Source organism: Herpailurus yagouaroundi, unplaced genomic scaffold, assembly GCF_014898765.1.
Source record: "Herpailurus yagouaroundi ecotype Mexico unplaced genomic scaffold, PumYag 162, whole genome shotgun sequence".
Taxonomy (NCBI): domain Eukaryota; kingdom Metazoa; phylum Chordata; class Mammalia; order Carnivora; family Felidae; genus Herpailurus; species Herpailurus yagouaroundi.
In genome coordinates, this window is record NW_024412403.1 from 3434698 (window position 1) to 3448316 (window position 13619).

At 49.1% G+C, this 13619-nt stretch overlaps 1 protein-coding gene across 2 annotated transcripts in view; it reads right to left on the reverse strand.

Moving 5' to 3' along the window:
* PDE9A (phosphodiesterase 9A) overlaps positions 1-13619 on the reverse strand; it is an 89026-nt gene that overhangs the window by 37036 nt on the left and 38371 nt on the right. The gene's annotated exons all lie outside the window — the stretch shown is intronic.

Genomic DNA, 13619 nt, shown 5'->3' on the forward strand with positions numbered 1-13619 from the left:
CAGCGAGCTGGCCGGGGCGCTTCTCCATCTTGTCCTGAACAGAATAACGGTGACGGCCGGGCTTTCGTCCTCCTTCACGCCCCTGAGCCAGTCTGCACCTGTGCCTTTCTCCCCTGGGCAAGTGACCGCAAACCGCGCCCTAGGACGCCGGCCCCCAAACCCGCAATCCGAGGGCAGGCGGCGTGGGGACCTCGGCCCCGCCACTGACCCCCGGCACGCGTGCGGTGCTTGCGAGAACCATCTCTCGGATGAGTGGGCCGGTGTCGCACGATGCCACTGCCGTGCTCCAGCGGCTCCTGTGACGCGGGAGCGGTGTTTCGCCTCGTCAGTCTCACCCGGGAGCAGTGGGGTGAGACGCTGAGCATCCTTCCAGAAACACGGACTGGAGACATTCTCCCAGAGCATTTACAAAACAAGACTCTCGTGCTCTCCCTTCAGAAAGGGGTATCTTACTTCGCACCGGGGAAAACAATGCCCATTAGTGGGCACCAAAGAGATGCCCCCGAGGCCCTGACGTGAAGGTGCACATTTCTGTCCCTCTTGTCCAGGGCTCCGCCTCGGGGGACAGGGAAGGGGAGTCCCCGCCCGCCCCTGCCCATCCCCTGCCCCGTCCCTCCTTCTCGGAGTGTCACCGCCCTTCTCCAGGGAAGCAGTGGGGTGAACTCCCCCCTGCTCTGGTGTCCCTCCCCCTGCCCTTCTAGCCGGCAGAGGACATTCTGGACCAGGGCACAGCCGTCGGCAATTCAGTGTTTATGGACATCATAAAACAGACATGCAGAATGAGGATGTTTCCCTAATAACCCAGGAGCACAGTAAAGATATATGATTAACAGTGAACGCACCTTGCTTCTTAAAGGCACAGGTGCCCTTTCCAGGGTCTGTCCGACCGAGAAATCACTCATGTTTATTGGCAGCCAAAGGGACACTTGCCTGTGACTGGTGGTGACCCTGAGTGATTCCTTTGTCTCCTGTTAGCCGTCAGATGTAACAGAAAGCAAGGTGGCCCAAAGGACTCTGACGACCACATCTGAAACTCTGGAGCATATCTTGTTAGCGTCTTGCCCGGGCTACGTGCAGGGTCGTTAGGGACCCATGGCACCTCAGGGGCAGGAATAGGGTGGACCTTTTCCCCTTTCGGTTTTGGAGAGGGGGACTTGGTGTTCTGCATAGTTTAATTTGGTCCCAGATGTCTGGACATGATTTCTCTCTCTGCCCTTCTCTCCTCCTTAGGCTTAGTTTGCAAGACAACTTACCCGTGAGGGGAGTTGCCTCTGGGGCAGCCAGCAGTGCAATTTTCCTTCATTGTTTTATAGATTGCAGCAACCACAACAATCTGTGCTGAGCTCTTCCTATGGCCCAGGCACTGTCCTACGTGGTTTGCACAGATCGGTCATTTAATCCTCTGGGTAACCCGATGTGGCTGGGTGATAAAAGCGAGCAGCTTGAGTCATGACGTGGCCAAACTCATCCTGCCCTACCCGGGTCACGTTTCCATTTAGGGCTGCGAAGACGGGGCGGGATGGCGCTCACCCATGCGGGAAATATACTCCGCACACACTTCTCCTCTCTCAGAAACACCCTCCCCCATGGTTGACGAGGTGCGCTGTGCTTCCGAGGTAGAAGGGTGTGGGTATGATATTCTAGTGAGGATGCCCCAGAGGGATTTGAAGTTGGCAACAAGCAGTGGACTGTACGTGTTGCTGGGACTCTGTCCACCGTATGATAACCTGCACATATCAAAGCAATGTCACAAGATTAATTTTGGGGAGAATTCTGCAGGAGAAACTCTGACCCAATAAACCAACTGGTTATAGTAGAAAAGACAAGGCTTTTGCAAAAATCTATTAAAGATTATAAAGACTGACAGACTAAAGGTTTTGCTCCATCTATGGACTCGAACACATCGCACACGGTTGTAGGGGCTGTAGCAAGAGGAATGGAAAATGGCTAACTTACTGTTTGTAACAGCCCAAGATGGGAAGCGACATAAATATCCATGATGGGGGACTAGCTGGAAAAACTATGGTACATCCCCATGGCTGGGCTGCTAGAGAAGGAAGGAAGACGGTTCCTAAGTTCTTTTGTGGAGTGAGCTTGCAGTGTGGGGTGGCTAGAATGTAAGCAGAAAGCTGCAGGTTCACGGGGTTGAGGGTTCAGAGGGCAGAGCCTGGGATTGTCAGAGAGAAAGTGGAAATGAAAGGGATAACTCTCAAAGAAGGAAGTCTGTGGCTGGGAGTGACCAGTTCTGTAAGAACTCCCTTGTTCCTTCCCTGATCCATCTCTGAATTACACATTTATGTGCCTAGTAGGGTGAGAGAGCTTAGCACTGATATGTCTATATCAGTGCTCCCACATGGGAGACAAAGCTTGGAGTCTGAGTCCAGGCTTCTCTCTCTCTCTCTCTCTGTCTCTCAAAATAGATAAACTTAAAAAAACCAAAACAACTCCCCCCAAACCAAAGTGATCACTCAACAATTTAGCTGCCAGCTCGAACAAAAACAAACACTCTTCAGAGGAAGATAACAAAATCCAGAGTCTCTGCAATGTATTATTCGTAGTGTAAGTCTACACTAAAAAAGAGACATGCAAAGAGACAGGAAAATGTGATATGCAGTCAAGAAGAAAAATCACCCCCCAGAAGCCCAAGATGATGCGTATGTTGAAATTAGCAGACCAAACTTTTAATGAAGCAAAATTATAGTCATGTCCAAGGACTGTGAGAAAAGGATGTTAGTGGATAGTACCGGATGGAGACTCTCAAGACAGAAATCTATGACGAGGAATCCTATGAAAACTGTAGAACTTAAAAGTATATCTCCAAACATTCATGGATGGGCTTACAGCAGTTTGAGTGAACAGAAGAGTCAGGAAACTTGAGGACTGATGAACAGAAATTATGCAGCAAAGGATAAACATTAAAAGCAGAAGAGCAGCAAAGGAAAAACATTAAAAAAAAACACCCAGAGCCAACCACTTGAAGGATAATAGCAAATTTCTAACATACGTGCAATTAGAATCTCCGAAGGAAAGGTGAGATAGAATGCCACGTAGAATGCATTCCAAGAAATAAAACTGAACATTTCACAAATTTGGAGAAAACCCGAGTTTACAGACCATGGATACTCAATAAATACCAGGTAGGACAAACAAACAAACAAAAATACCAGGGCCAGGTGCATCATAATCAAACTGCCGCAATCCAAAGACAAAGGAAAAACACCTTGAAAGTAGCCAAAAAAAGGACACGTTCTTTGCAGGGGAATAATGATAAAGGAAAAGCTGATTTCTCGTCAGAAATGACGAAGGCAGAAAAAAAGGATCCAACATCTTTAAACTTCCCTCAAAATACAAGACCAAAACCAAACCACGTATGCAGAATTTATACCCTGAGAAACCATCTTTCAACAGGAAGGCAAAACAGAAATATGTTTGGATAAGTAAATCTGACAGAGTCAGTCACTAGCAGTTCTGCACTGCAAGAAATGTTAAAAGAAAAAAGAAATTCTTCAGGCTGAAGGCCTAAAACACCAGTTAGAAGTTGGAATCTACAGGGGTAAATGCAAGCACCCGAAATGACATACATGTAGGTAACCATAAAAAATTACTTTTAGGGGCGACTGGCTGGCTCAGTTAGAAGAGCGTGCAATTCTTTACGTTATTTTATTTTTGAAAGAGACAGAGTGTGAGTGGGGGAGGGGCAGAAAGAGAGGGAGACATAGAATCCGAAACAGGCTCCAGGCTCTGAGCTGTCAGCACAGAGCCCGACGCGGGGCTCAAACTCACAAACCACGAGATCATGACCCGAGATGGAGTTGGACGCTTAACTGATTCAGCCACATGGTGCCCCCACCCCAATTTTTTTTAATGTTTACTTATTTTTGAGACACAGAGAGAAAGAGAAAGACAGAGTGTAAGCGGGGCAGGGGCAGAGAGAGAGGGAGACACAGAATCTGAAGCAGGCTCCAGGCTCTGAGCTGTCAGCACAGAGCCTGACATGGGACTTGAACTCATGAGCTGTGAGATCATGACCTGAGCTCAAGTCAGACGCTTAACTGACTGAGCCACCCAGGTGCCCTTCTCAACATGTTTTATAAGGCCATTATAATCATATATAAACACAAGAAAGCCATTACAAGAAAAAAGTTACAAACCTGTATCCCATTTGAACGTTAACACAAAAATCCTTAACAATTATTAATATTATTAGGAAATCAAATTTAGCAATATGTAAAAGAGAATACATGTTACATCAGGGTAGAGATCCTGTATACCTTTTAAAAAACTCATTCTTAAGTATTTTTCAAGGAATACAAGTGCAGCAATCATGGAAAAACAAAGTTGTTTTAATGTTTAAAAATCAGTCAACGTAATTTGCTATCTGAATGGAATAAAGGAGAAAAATCAAATGATCATCCACTAGATGAAGAAAGAGTATGTGACAAAATCTAATACCTGTTTATGATAAAAAAAAAACATCAGAAACCCAGGAATAAAAAGATTGCCGCAACCCATCTCAACAGATGCAAATATAACACCTGATGCAGTTTACCAAGAATTTTGTCAAAGAACATTTGATGGAAAATGTTTATTAGCACCTAGGGGAAGAAGACATGTTCAACCTCATAAGAGGCATTTACAACACACCTGTGGCTCATGTCACACTTGGTGGAGAGAGTGAACGCATTTCTCCTAAGGCTGGGATAAAGGAAGGGTGCCTGCCCTCATTTTTACTTAATTGTATCAGAGTTTCAACCAGGGCCACAAGACAAGTGAAAGAGATAGAAAACAAACAGAGGTCAAAGTGTCTCCATTATCAGAAGATATGATTGTTTTTATGGAAAATCCTAGGAATCTAGAAAATAAGTACCCGAGCTAAGAAATGAATTAAGCAACGTCAGAAGATACTAGGTCGATATACGAAAATCTGCTGTATTTTTAGAATAATGAGCAGAAAACAAATGGAAAATTAAATTCAGGTCCCCTTGGCAATTACACTGGAAAACAGAAAATGCCATGGGATAGGTTTAACAAAAGATATGCAGGACTTTCATCTTGAAAGCTAAAAAACTTTGCTGAAGCAAGTTAAGGAAAACCTGAGTAAGTGGAGGGTGTACCATGTTCATGGGTTAGAAGACTCAGTATTGGTAAGATGTTAGCTTTCCCAAACTAAGCTCTGTGTTGAATGCAATCCCAATCAAAGTCATAGATTGCTTTTTAAAAAAGAAACTGACATGTTGATTCTTAATTCTGAAATTTGTAGGGAAAAGAAAAAGGCCCATATAACCAAAATAACTGTAAAAGAAACACAAATGTGGAAGGCTCTCTGGTTTCAAGCCCAGTGTGTTATTGGTGTCTAGATAGACACACAGGTGGATGAAACAGAACAGAAAGACTACAAAGAGGCCCATGCATGGAGACAAATAATTTTCTAGAAAAGTGTCTAAGTGATTCAATGGAAAAAAGGAAGTCTTTTTAACAAGTGGTGCTATAATGACTGAATATACATACAGGGAAAAAAAAAAAAAAGGTCGATTCCTACCTCACACCACACACAAAATTAATTTAAATTGGGTCATAGATTGGGGCTCCTGAGTGGCTCAGTCGGTTAAGTGTCTGACTTTGGCTCAGGTCATGATCTCACGGTTCGTGGGTTCGAGCCCTGCGTCGGGCTCTGTGCTGACAGCTCAGAGCCTGCAACTGGCTTCAGATTCTGTCTCCAGCTCTCTCTGCCCCTCCCCTGCTTGTGCTCTGTCTCTCTGTCTCTAAAATAAATAAACATTCAAAAAATTTTTAATGGATCATAGACCAAAACATAATAGCTATCACTCTCAAATCTCCTAAAAATTTATCTTATCTCTTCTACCTGGGGGTAGGAGAAAGTTTCATAGGGAAGACACAGAAAATACAATATATACAAGAAAAACTTGTTAAATTAGACTTTATCAGGTTAAAAATTTCTGCTCATCAAATGCTCTCATTAAGAAAATTAAAAAGGCAAGTCATGAAGGGGGAAAAAATATTTGCCATACATATATCTGACAGATGAATTATATCCAGAATATAGAGAGTTTCCTACAAACCAGTGATAAAAACAACAAAAACAAAAAGACACACGCTTGTTTGCAAAATGAGCAAAACACATAGAACAGACACTTCACAAAGATGTTCAAACAGCCAATAAGCATGTAAAAACATGCTCAACAGTCATTAAGTCATCTGAGAAATGTGAATTCAGACCATGATGAAAGGCGCCTGGGTGGCTCAGTCAGTTAAGTGTCCGACTTTGGCTCAGATCAAGATCTTGAGGTTCGTGGGTTTGAGCTCTGTGTCGGGCTCTGTGCTGACCGCTCAGAGCCTGGAGCCTGTTTTGGATTCTGTGTCCTCCTCTCTCTCTGCCCCTTCCTGACTCTCTCTCTCAAAAATAAATAAACATTAAAAAAAATAAAACCAAAAAGACCATGATGAAATATGATTTTATACCTACTTGATGCCTAAAAAGTTAAAAGCTGAGACGTTGTGTTGGGTTGTACGTGGAGCTCCCAGCTCACCTACACACGGCTGGTAGGATGTAATGCGGCACGACCACTGGGGCAAACAGTTGGCCAGTTTCTTATAAAGCCAAACATCCATTTACCATATGAACCAGCGACATCGCTCATGGTTACGGCCCAAGATAACGGACAGAGATGCCTACAGTAAGATCTGTACGATTTTTACAGCGGTGCATGCTGAAAGCACTCAGCGTCCCTCAGCAGGAGAGCCAGCGGCAGGGAACTCACAGTGGAACACTACTCCGCAACATGGAAGTTAATAAACTACACGCATGCGTCTTAAAAACATGACACCGACAGAGTCCCCCATACGGAACAGCATCTACGGAATGACTGTGCTCCCGCGAAACTCCGGACCAGGACCACGTGGTCTGTGCTGATGGAAGTCGGAACAGCGGTCTCCTAAGTGGGCACTGACTTGAAAGCAGGCACGGGGGACTTTTCAGGGTGACAGAACTGCTCTTCATCTCGGTGGGATGGGGGTTACACGCGTGGGTGCTGTCATCGAATTCATCAAACTGTGCGCTTCGGGCGTGCGTGTGTCTCAGCCGCGCGGGATGCGGGCGTATGTGGCTCTGCCAGGTCCTCACGCATGCCCAGAGGCAGACGGCGCTCAGAGCGGCAGCCTCCCTGGGGTCCTCAAGGTAATGTTCGGACCCCGCCATTTCTGCGTCACCAAATTCTGGGGGCAGGACACAGGTCCCCAAGGCCCCGAATGACTGTGTGATGCCCGCGCGTCTGGCAGCGACGTGCTAGGTGCCACCGCCTTTGCTGGTGGGACCGGGTCGTGCGATCCCGTGAGGACCCCGCGGGAGTGGGGTAAGCCCCTTGGAGGCGGCAGGGCAGCAGGGCTGGTTATCCTTTGTGTCTCAGGAGTGGCGCACGTCAGGGTGACTGAGGCCGTGATCGGGAGGCTCTTCAGGTGGAGAGCTAAGGATGGAAAACACTACGAAGAGCATTATTGTCTCATCAGCAACGCTGTGCTTATCTCCAGGCATGCACCAGACTCGCAGGGGACAGCAGCCAGCGGCGCGTGCCGTTTTCGACCCCAGGGCCGTTCCTGTCCTAGGAAATGTCAGCAGTGCCAGAGAGGCGTGACCGCAGCCCCTGGGTCGTTACCGACGACAGCTACCGTTAACTGAGCACCTACCACATGCCAGGCGCCGGGCTAAACACTGTGCATGAATTCTGTCATCTGTCCTCCCAAGAACCCACGGGGTGGGTTCCCTGTTCTGCAGGGAAACTGAGGCGCCGTGTGGTAGGAAACCGTCCTGAGGCCATTTCACCCGACTGACAAGGGACTGGGGACAGCTCTCAGGTTGGTGCCTGGAAGCCGACCCACAGACGGGGAGATGGGTTCAGCAGGGACCCCAGCAAGCCCTGGAGGGCATGTGGGACCGAGGCAAGGGACAGAAGAGAGTGCATGGAGGGCAAGTCAGCACAGGCCTGTCACGGGGTCCCCTGGGCAACCGTGACGGCCACCTCAGAGGGCCTCCCAGCATCGGCAAGGGCGCCGAGGTGCATTTGTCCCTTGGCCCCCTCTCGAGGCGGGGACTGCTCCCGGGGCGGCAAGCCCTCCCCACTTCTGGTGGGCCCTGTGCACGGGAGGTCCACAGGCAGGCCGGGAGCTTGGGTGGGAGGATGCCGTGGGCGCCCGTGGCACCAGCGGCCTCTGCTCTGCGCTGCTGGGCACCGGCTGGACTTTGAAAAAATGTCAGTATTTTATTTGACCCAATATATCTCATCTCAACGTGCATCCCATGAAAACGTGCACACCCACGTTCCCTGCAGCATCACTCGCAACAGCCCTAAGTGGAACCCACCCCGATGCCATCAGCTGATGAAAAAACACGGCCCAACGTCTCGCGAGAACGTGGCTCCTCCGGGAACTGGAGCGCAGTACAACACCGAGGAGCCCGACGACGCTGCTCAGGGGAAGACGCCAGACGCACAAGGACGCACACTCCATCACAGGAGGCATCCCGAACAGGCATATCCATAGCAACGGTGGTTGCCAGGGACCGGGCGGAGGCGGGGGTGGGGTGGGGTGTGGGATGAAGTCAATGGGCGTAACTGCCGATAGGCACGGGAGTTTTTGCGGGGTGACGGAAATGTTCTGGATCTAGACAGTGGTGGTGGTTGCACAAAACAAAACGAATGTACTAGAAACCACGGAATCTGTCACGTGAAAACGGCGCATTCCATGTTGGTGGTTTCTATCTCACAAGGAAAACGTGCAATCGGAGAACGAGTAGCGAGGTGTTGCACGCTCTCTTATCCGTACGGAGTCTTCTGGATCCAGTGTGAGTTCCGCATTTGGACCGCCGTGACCTTGCATACACTTGGTCCCCTCCTGGAAGAACAGCTCCGGGGTCCGTCACCGCAGTGCTCTGCGGTGTTGGGATTTCAGCAAGCCACCACTCAGCCAGGGTGAGTCCCGGGCACTGTGACTCCCGTTTCGTAAGCGGTGGCGAGCAAGTCTGGGGCGCTGGGTGTCTTGGAGAGACCCGAGCGGCAAGCACACGTGGCGACATCCAGACGGGCCTTTGTGGCAGGGACTCCCTGAATCTCGCACTAAACTGGGGAGGGGAAAGGGCAGGAGAATGCCCCGTGGACAGGGCTGCGTGTGGCCTACTGGAATTCTGGGCAACGTTCAAGGCGCGGCCAGCACCTGTCACTCCCCCCAGCGCCCTGTCACCTGTGACTTGCAAAACCACAGGCAGGCTCCGTGGGGGTGCTTCTGATGTGTCTTCACGGCTCACTTTCTCTGTCTGTCCTTGGGAACAAGGACGAGGAAGCTCTTGGAAGCCAGGCCTGGAGTCACCCCTGATCTCTGCCCAGGGGCACAGATATGAAAGCCAGCCTCAGGGGCGGCCCCCACGGGCCCCCCCCCACCAGCCCGCCGGATGAGGGGCCAGCAGAGGTGCAGCCGGGCGGTGCGATGTGTCCTGGTCCTAGGGATGGGCAGGGAACGGGGGGAACCTGCTGTCAGTCCTAAAGTTGAAGACGCTCCCTTGGAGAAGCGTGGCTCTCAACACGTAGCTGTCGCCGCCCTGAGAGACCAGGGCTCCCCGAGGACCAGGTAGGAGTGTTGACCGAAACGTGGGGCCAGCGGGAAGGACGGCGACCCCCAGGAAAGGCCAGGCCAGGGGCCTCAGCAGCTGCATGGAAGTCTGGACCCCAGGCTCCTACTTCCTTTCCTGACCTTTTTCCTGCCATTGTGACTGTGGCCTGTTGATTCACGGGCAGCTGGGGCTCCTTCCCGCCACACTCAGGGCGGCAAGGCCGGGGCTGACGACTGACCCTGGGAGAGGCTGAGAGGCTCTGGAAGCAAGGCCGGGCTGGGCGCCGGTGCGTGGGCGAAGGAGGGGCATTTCCTGCCGAGAGCCGAGAGTTCCCATTTGCGGGAAAAGCTCCAGGCGGAAAGACACAGCGCCATTCCCTGACCTGTCTCAGGAAGGCTCGGACCACGGGGGTCTACCTGATACCAACTCTGTCCCCGGAGGAAAACCCCGGGATACTGTGCATTTGTAGACAAGGGGTCCTCGTGCACCAGGGTGTGAGCCTGCCCATCAGTGTGCAGACGGCGAGCGCGGACCACCCCGCGCGGGTGTTCAGTGCTGGGGGATGCGCACGTTTGGAGGACACCCGCTCGCCGTCACTGCAGAGAACACATGCTTTTGTGCCAGCTCCCGCGGGAGGCTGAGTGAGTCCCCACACGGTCAGGTGCACTCCAGCTTTCGCTAAGTTCTTTCCCTTAGGGAGCACAGACCCACCTCCACGGGTCCAAGTTGGGCCCCGAAGTTACACAAAAATCCCTCCTTATTCTTCCTCCAGAGACAATCTTGTAAACACCTGGGTACGCCTGCCACGCCCCTCAGGTGTGGCCCCACAGCCACACCGCACGGAGATGTTCCAACGTGAGCTGCCTTCTCCTCCCGTGTGCCAGACGCCCTCAGCCTGTTCCCACGTGGGGGGTGCCGTTCCGTCCCCTCAGCGACTCTGTGGGCTCCTCTGACTCCTCTTTGATGTCCCATGTCCACTCAGGAAATAAGCAGGGCTCTTCCCTCAGAACACACCAGAATCTGGGGGCGCCTGGGGGGCTCAGTCGGTTAAGCGTCTGACGTCGGTTCAGGTCACGGTCTCGCGGTCCGTGACGTCAAGCCCCCCGTCGGGCTCTGTGCTGACGGCTCGCAGTCGGGAGCCTGCTTCGGATTCTGTGTCTCCCTCTCTCTCTGCCCCTCCCCCGCTCACAACTCTCTTTCTCTCTCTCAAAAATAAACATTAATAATAAAAAAAGGAGAACATGCCAGAATTTGGCCACTCCTCACCACCCCCGCTGCCTCCATGCTCCTCTCTGCCTATGGGAATTACAGCCTCCTGATGGGCCTTCAAAGTCCCACATGATGAGCCCCTGACACCCCCAACCTTATCTCCAGGAGTTCAAGGGACACCCTGGAGGCATCACGCCTTAGCAGTAGGACTGGACTATCCCTGGATCCTGGTCCACTACAACCATCCTGGCAAAGCCTAAAGGCAGGTCTCAAAGGCATCAAACTGAATTGTAAGTAACTGAACTGCCTGCCAGGACAGAACCCACACTCTTTAATGGGAGAAAACGAAATCCAGATGATCAACAATATAGCAAAAAAAAATGCAAATGTGGATTTATACAAAGAAATATAATTGACTGTTGAAAGCAAAAAATGAGTAACAGTGGATTATGGGCCTAAAAACATACGTAGCACACAAGTAAAATGTATGACATAGAGCACAGGGTGGGGGCACACACAAGCACACGGCTCCGAGACCCCACTCCTTCAAGAAGTGGCAGGACACAATTTAAAGGAAGACTGCGATACGTCAGTGATACCGATTGTGAAACCAAGGGCAGCCAAGAAGAGACAAAGAAGTACAGTTTAGAGACCAATAGTGGAGAAAAGATGGTCAGTATCCAGAAGACATAGGAAAAGAGAGAAAAAATTAAAAAAAATAATGAATGAGATAAGCCAAAATGAGTGGCAAGGTAGCAGCAAGATAACCCTGCTGTATCTATGATTACCTTCAATGTAAATGGTTTCACGGCTCCAGTTGAAAGGCGGAAATTGCCAAGATTGATAAATGTTGCCAATAAGAAACCTGCTTCAAATACAGAGGCACAGACACAGTAAAATAAAAAGATGGAAAGGGTATAATATGTGAGCACTAAAGCCTAAGGAAGCTGGGGTGGCTGCATTAATATGAGACAAGGAGGACATTCAAAGAATAGTACCAAGGACAAAGGCCACATTTTTGGGAGGATAAAGGGATCGATCCATCAAGAGTATAGAACAATCCTAAACAAGTACGCACCCAATAACAGGAAGGGAAACGCATGAAGCAAACCTGACAGACTGAGAAAAGCAATGGATACATCTACAAGGCATTTGTATATTTCAACGCCCTTCTTTCAGCAATTGATGGAACAAGTAGACAGAAAATGAAGGCGGAGGCAACTTGAACTACCCTATCAACTCACTCGACCTAACTGATATTGGTGGCATATTCCGCTCAGTAATAGCAGGGTTCACATGCTCCTCAGGTGTATACGGAACAATCCCCAAGCCACACCATGCATTCCAATACATTAGAAAAGACAGAAGCCATCCAGGGTCCACTTAAAAACAATTTTTTTTAATGTTTATTTTTGAGAGACAGAGACAGAGTGTGAGTGGGGCAGGGGCAGAGAGAGAAAGACACAGAATCTGAAGAGGCTCCAGGCTCTGAGCTGTCAGCACAGAGCCCAACGCGGGGCTCGAACTCACAAGCTGTGAGATCATGACCTGAGCCGAGGTCGGACGCTTAACCGACTGAGCCACCCAGGCGCCCCAAGGGTCCACTTTTAACCGCAGTGGAATGAACTGAGACATCAATAACAGAAAGGTAACTGGAAAATACACAACCATCTGCAAATTAAACAATACGCTTCTAAATAACAAATAGATCCAAGCAGGAACCCCAAGGTAAGTTAGAAAATATTGTGAGCTGAATAAACACGAAAACGCAACGCATCGACATCTATGAGATACCGCTAACTTATAGTTAGAGGGCTATCGTTAGCTTCGAATTGTTATAGAAAAAAGAGAAAGATCTAAAATTAATGATCTAAGCTTCCGCCTTCAGAAGCTGGAAGAAGAGGAGCAAACTAGATGTGGAGTGGGTAGGAAGGAAAGGAAGGAAATCAAAAGGATGAGAGGAGAAATCAGTGAAAGAGGAACCAAATAATGGAGAAAACCAATGAAGCTCAAAGCTGGCTCTTAGAAAAAAGAAATCAAGAAAATGTATAAATCAGACTGACTTGAGAACGGAGAAGGTCTACCTTCCGGGTATCTCGGATGGAAAAGCAGAGTTCACGCCAATGCCATGGACATAAAGGGGATGACCAGCACTTCCCAGACTCCATCCTGCCAACAAATTCTTAGATGAAATCTTTGCTCGAATGGGTACCACTTCCTGAAGTTCATTCCAAGTACACAGAAAACCTGGGCATACTTGTCTCTTAAAGACACCGGATTCATAATTTAAAACCTTCCAACAAAGAAACTCGAAGCACAGAGGACTCCCTGGTGAATTCTAGGACACATTTAAGGCAGAAATAGTGCCATCCCTGTACAAACTTCCAGAAAGCAGGAGGACGGAGCACCTCCCCACTTCCCACGAGGCCGGCATCACCCTAATGCGAAAACCAGACGAACATACTGTACGAAAGTAAAACTATGGAATCCTTGCTGATACAGATAACAAAAACCTTTCACAAAACGTATTTAAATTGAATCCAAAGCAAAAAGATAGTGGACCGTGGCCAAATGGAGTTTACACTAGGAATTCAAGGTTAAAGTTTTACAATCAATCAGTACGTCCACCAGTAACAGAACAGAGGAGTAAAAAACACGATCATCTCAATAGAGGCAGAAAAAGTATTTGACAAAATCCAACACTAATTTATGATCAAAACTCTCAACCAATTAGGAATTAAGGGGAAAAAAACCCCACAAAACCCTCAACCCGAGAAAGGGCATCTACAGAAAA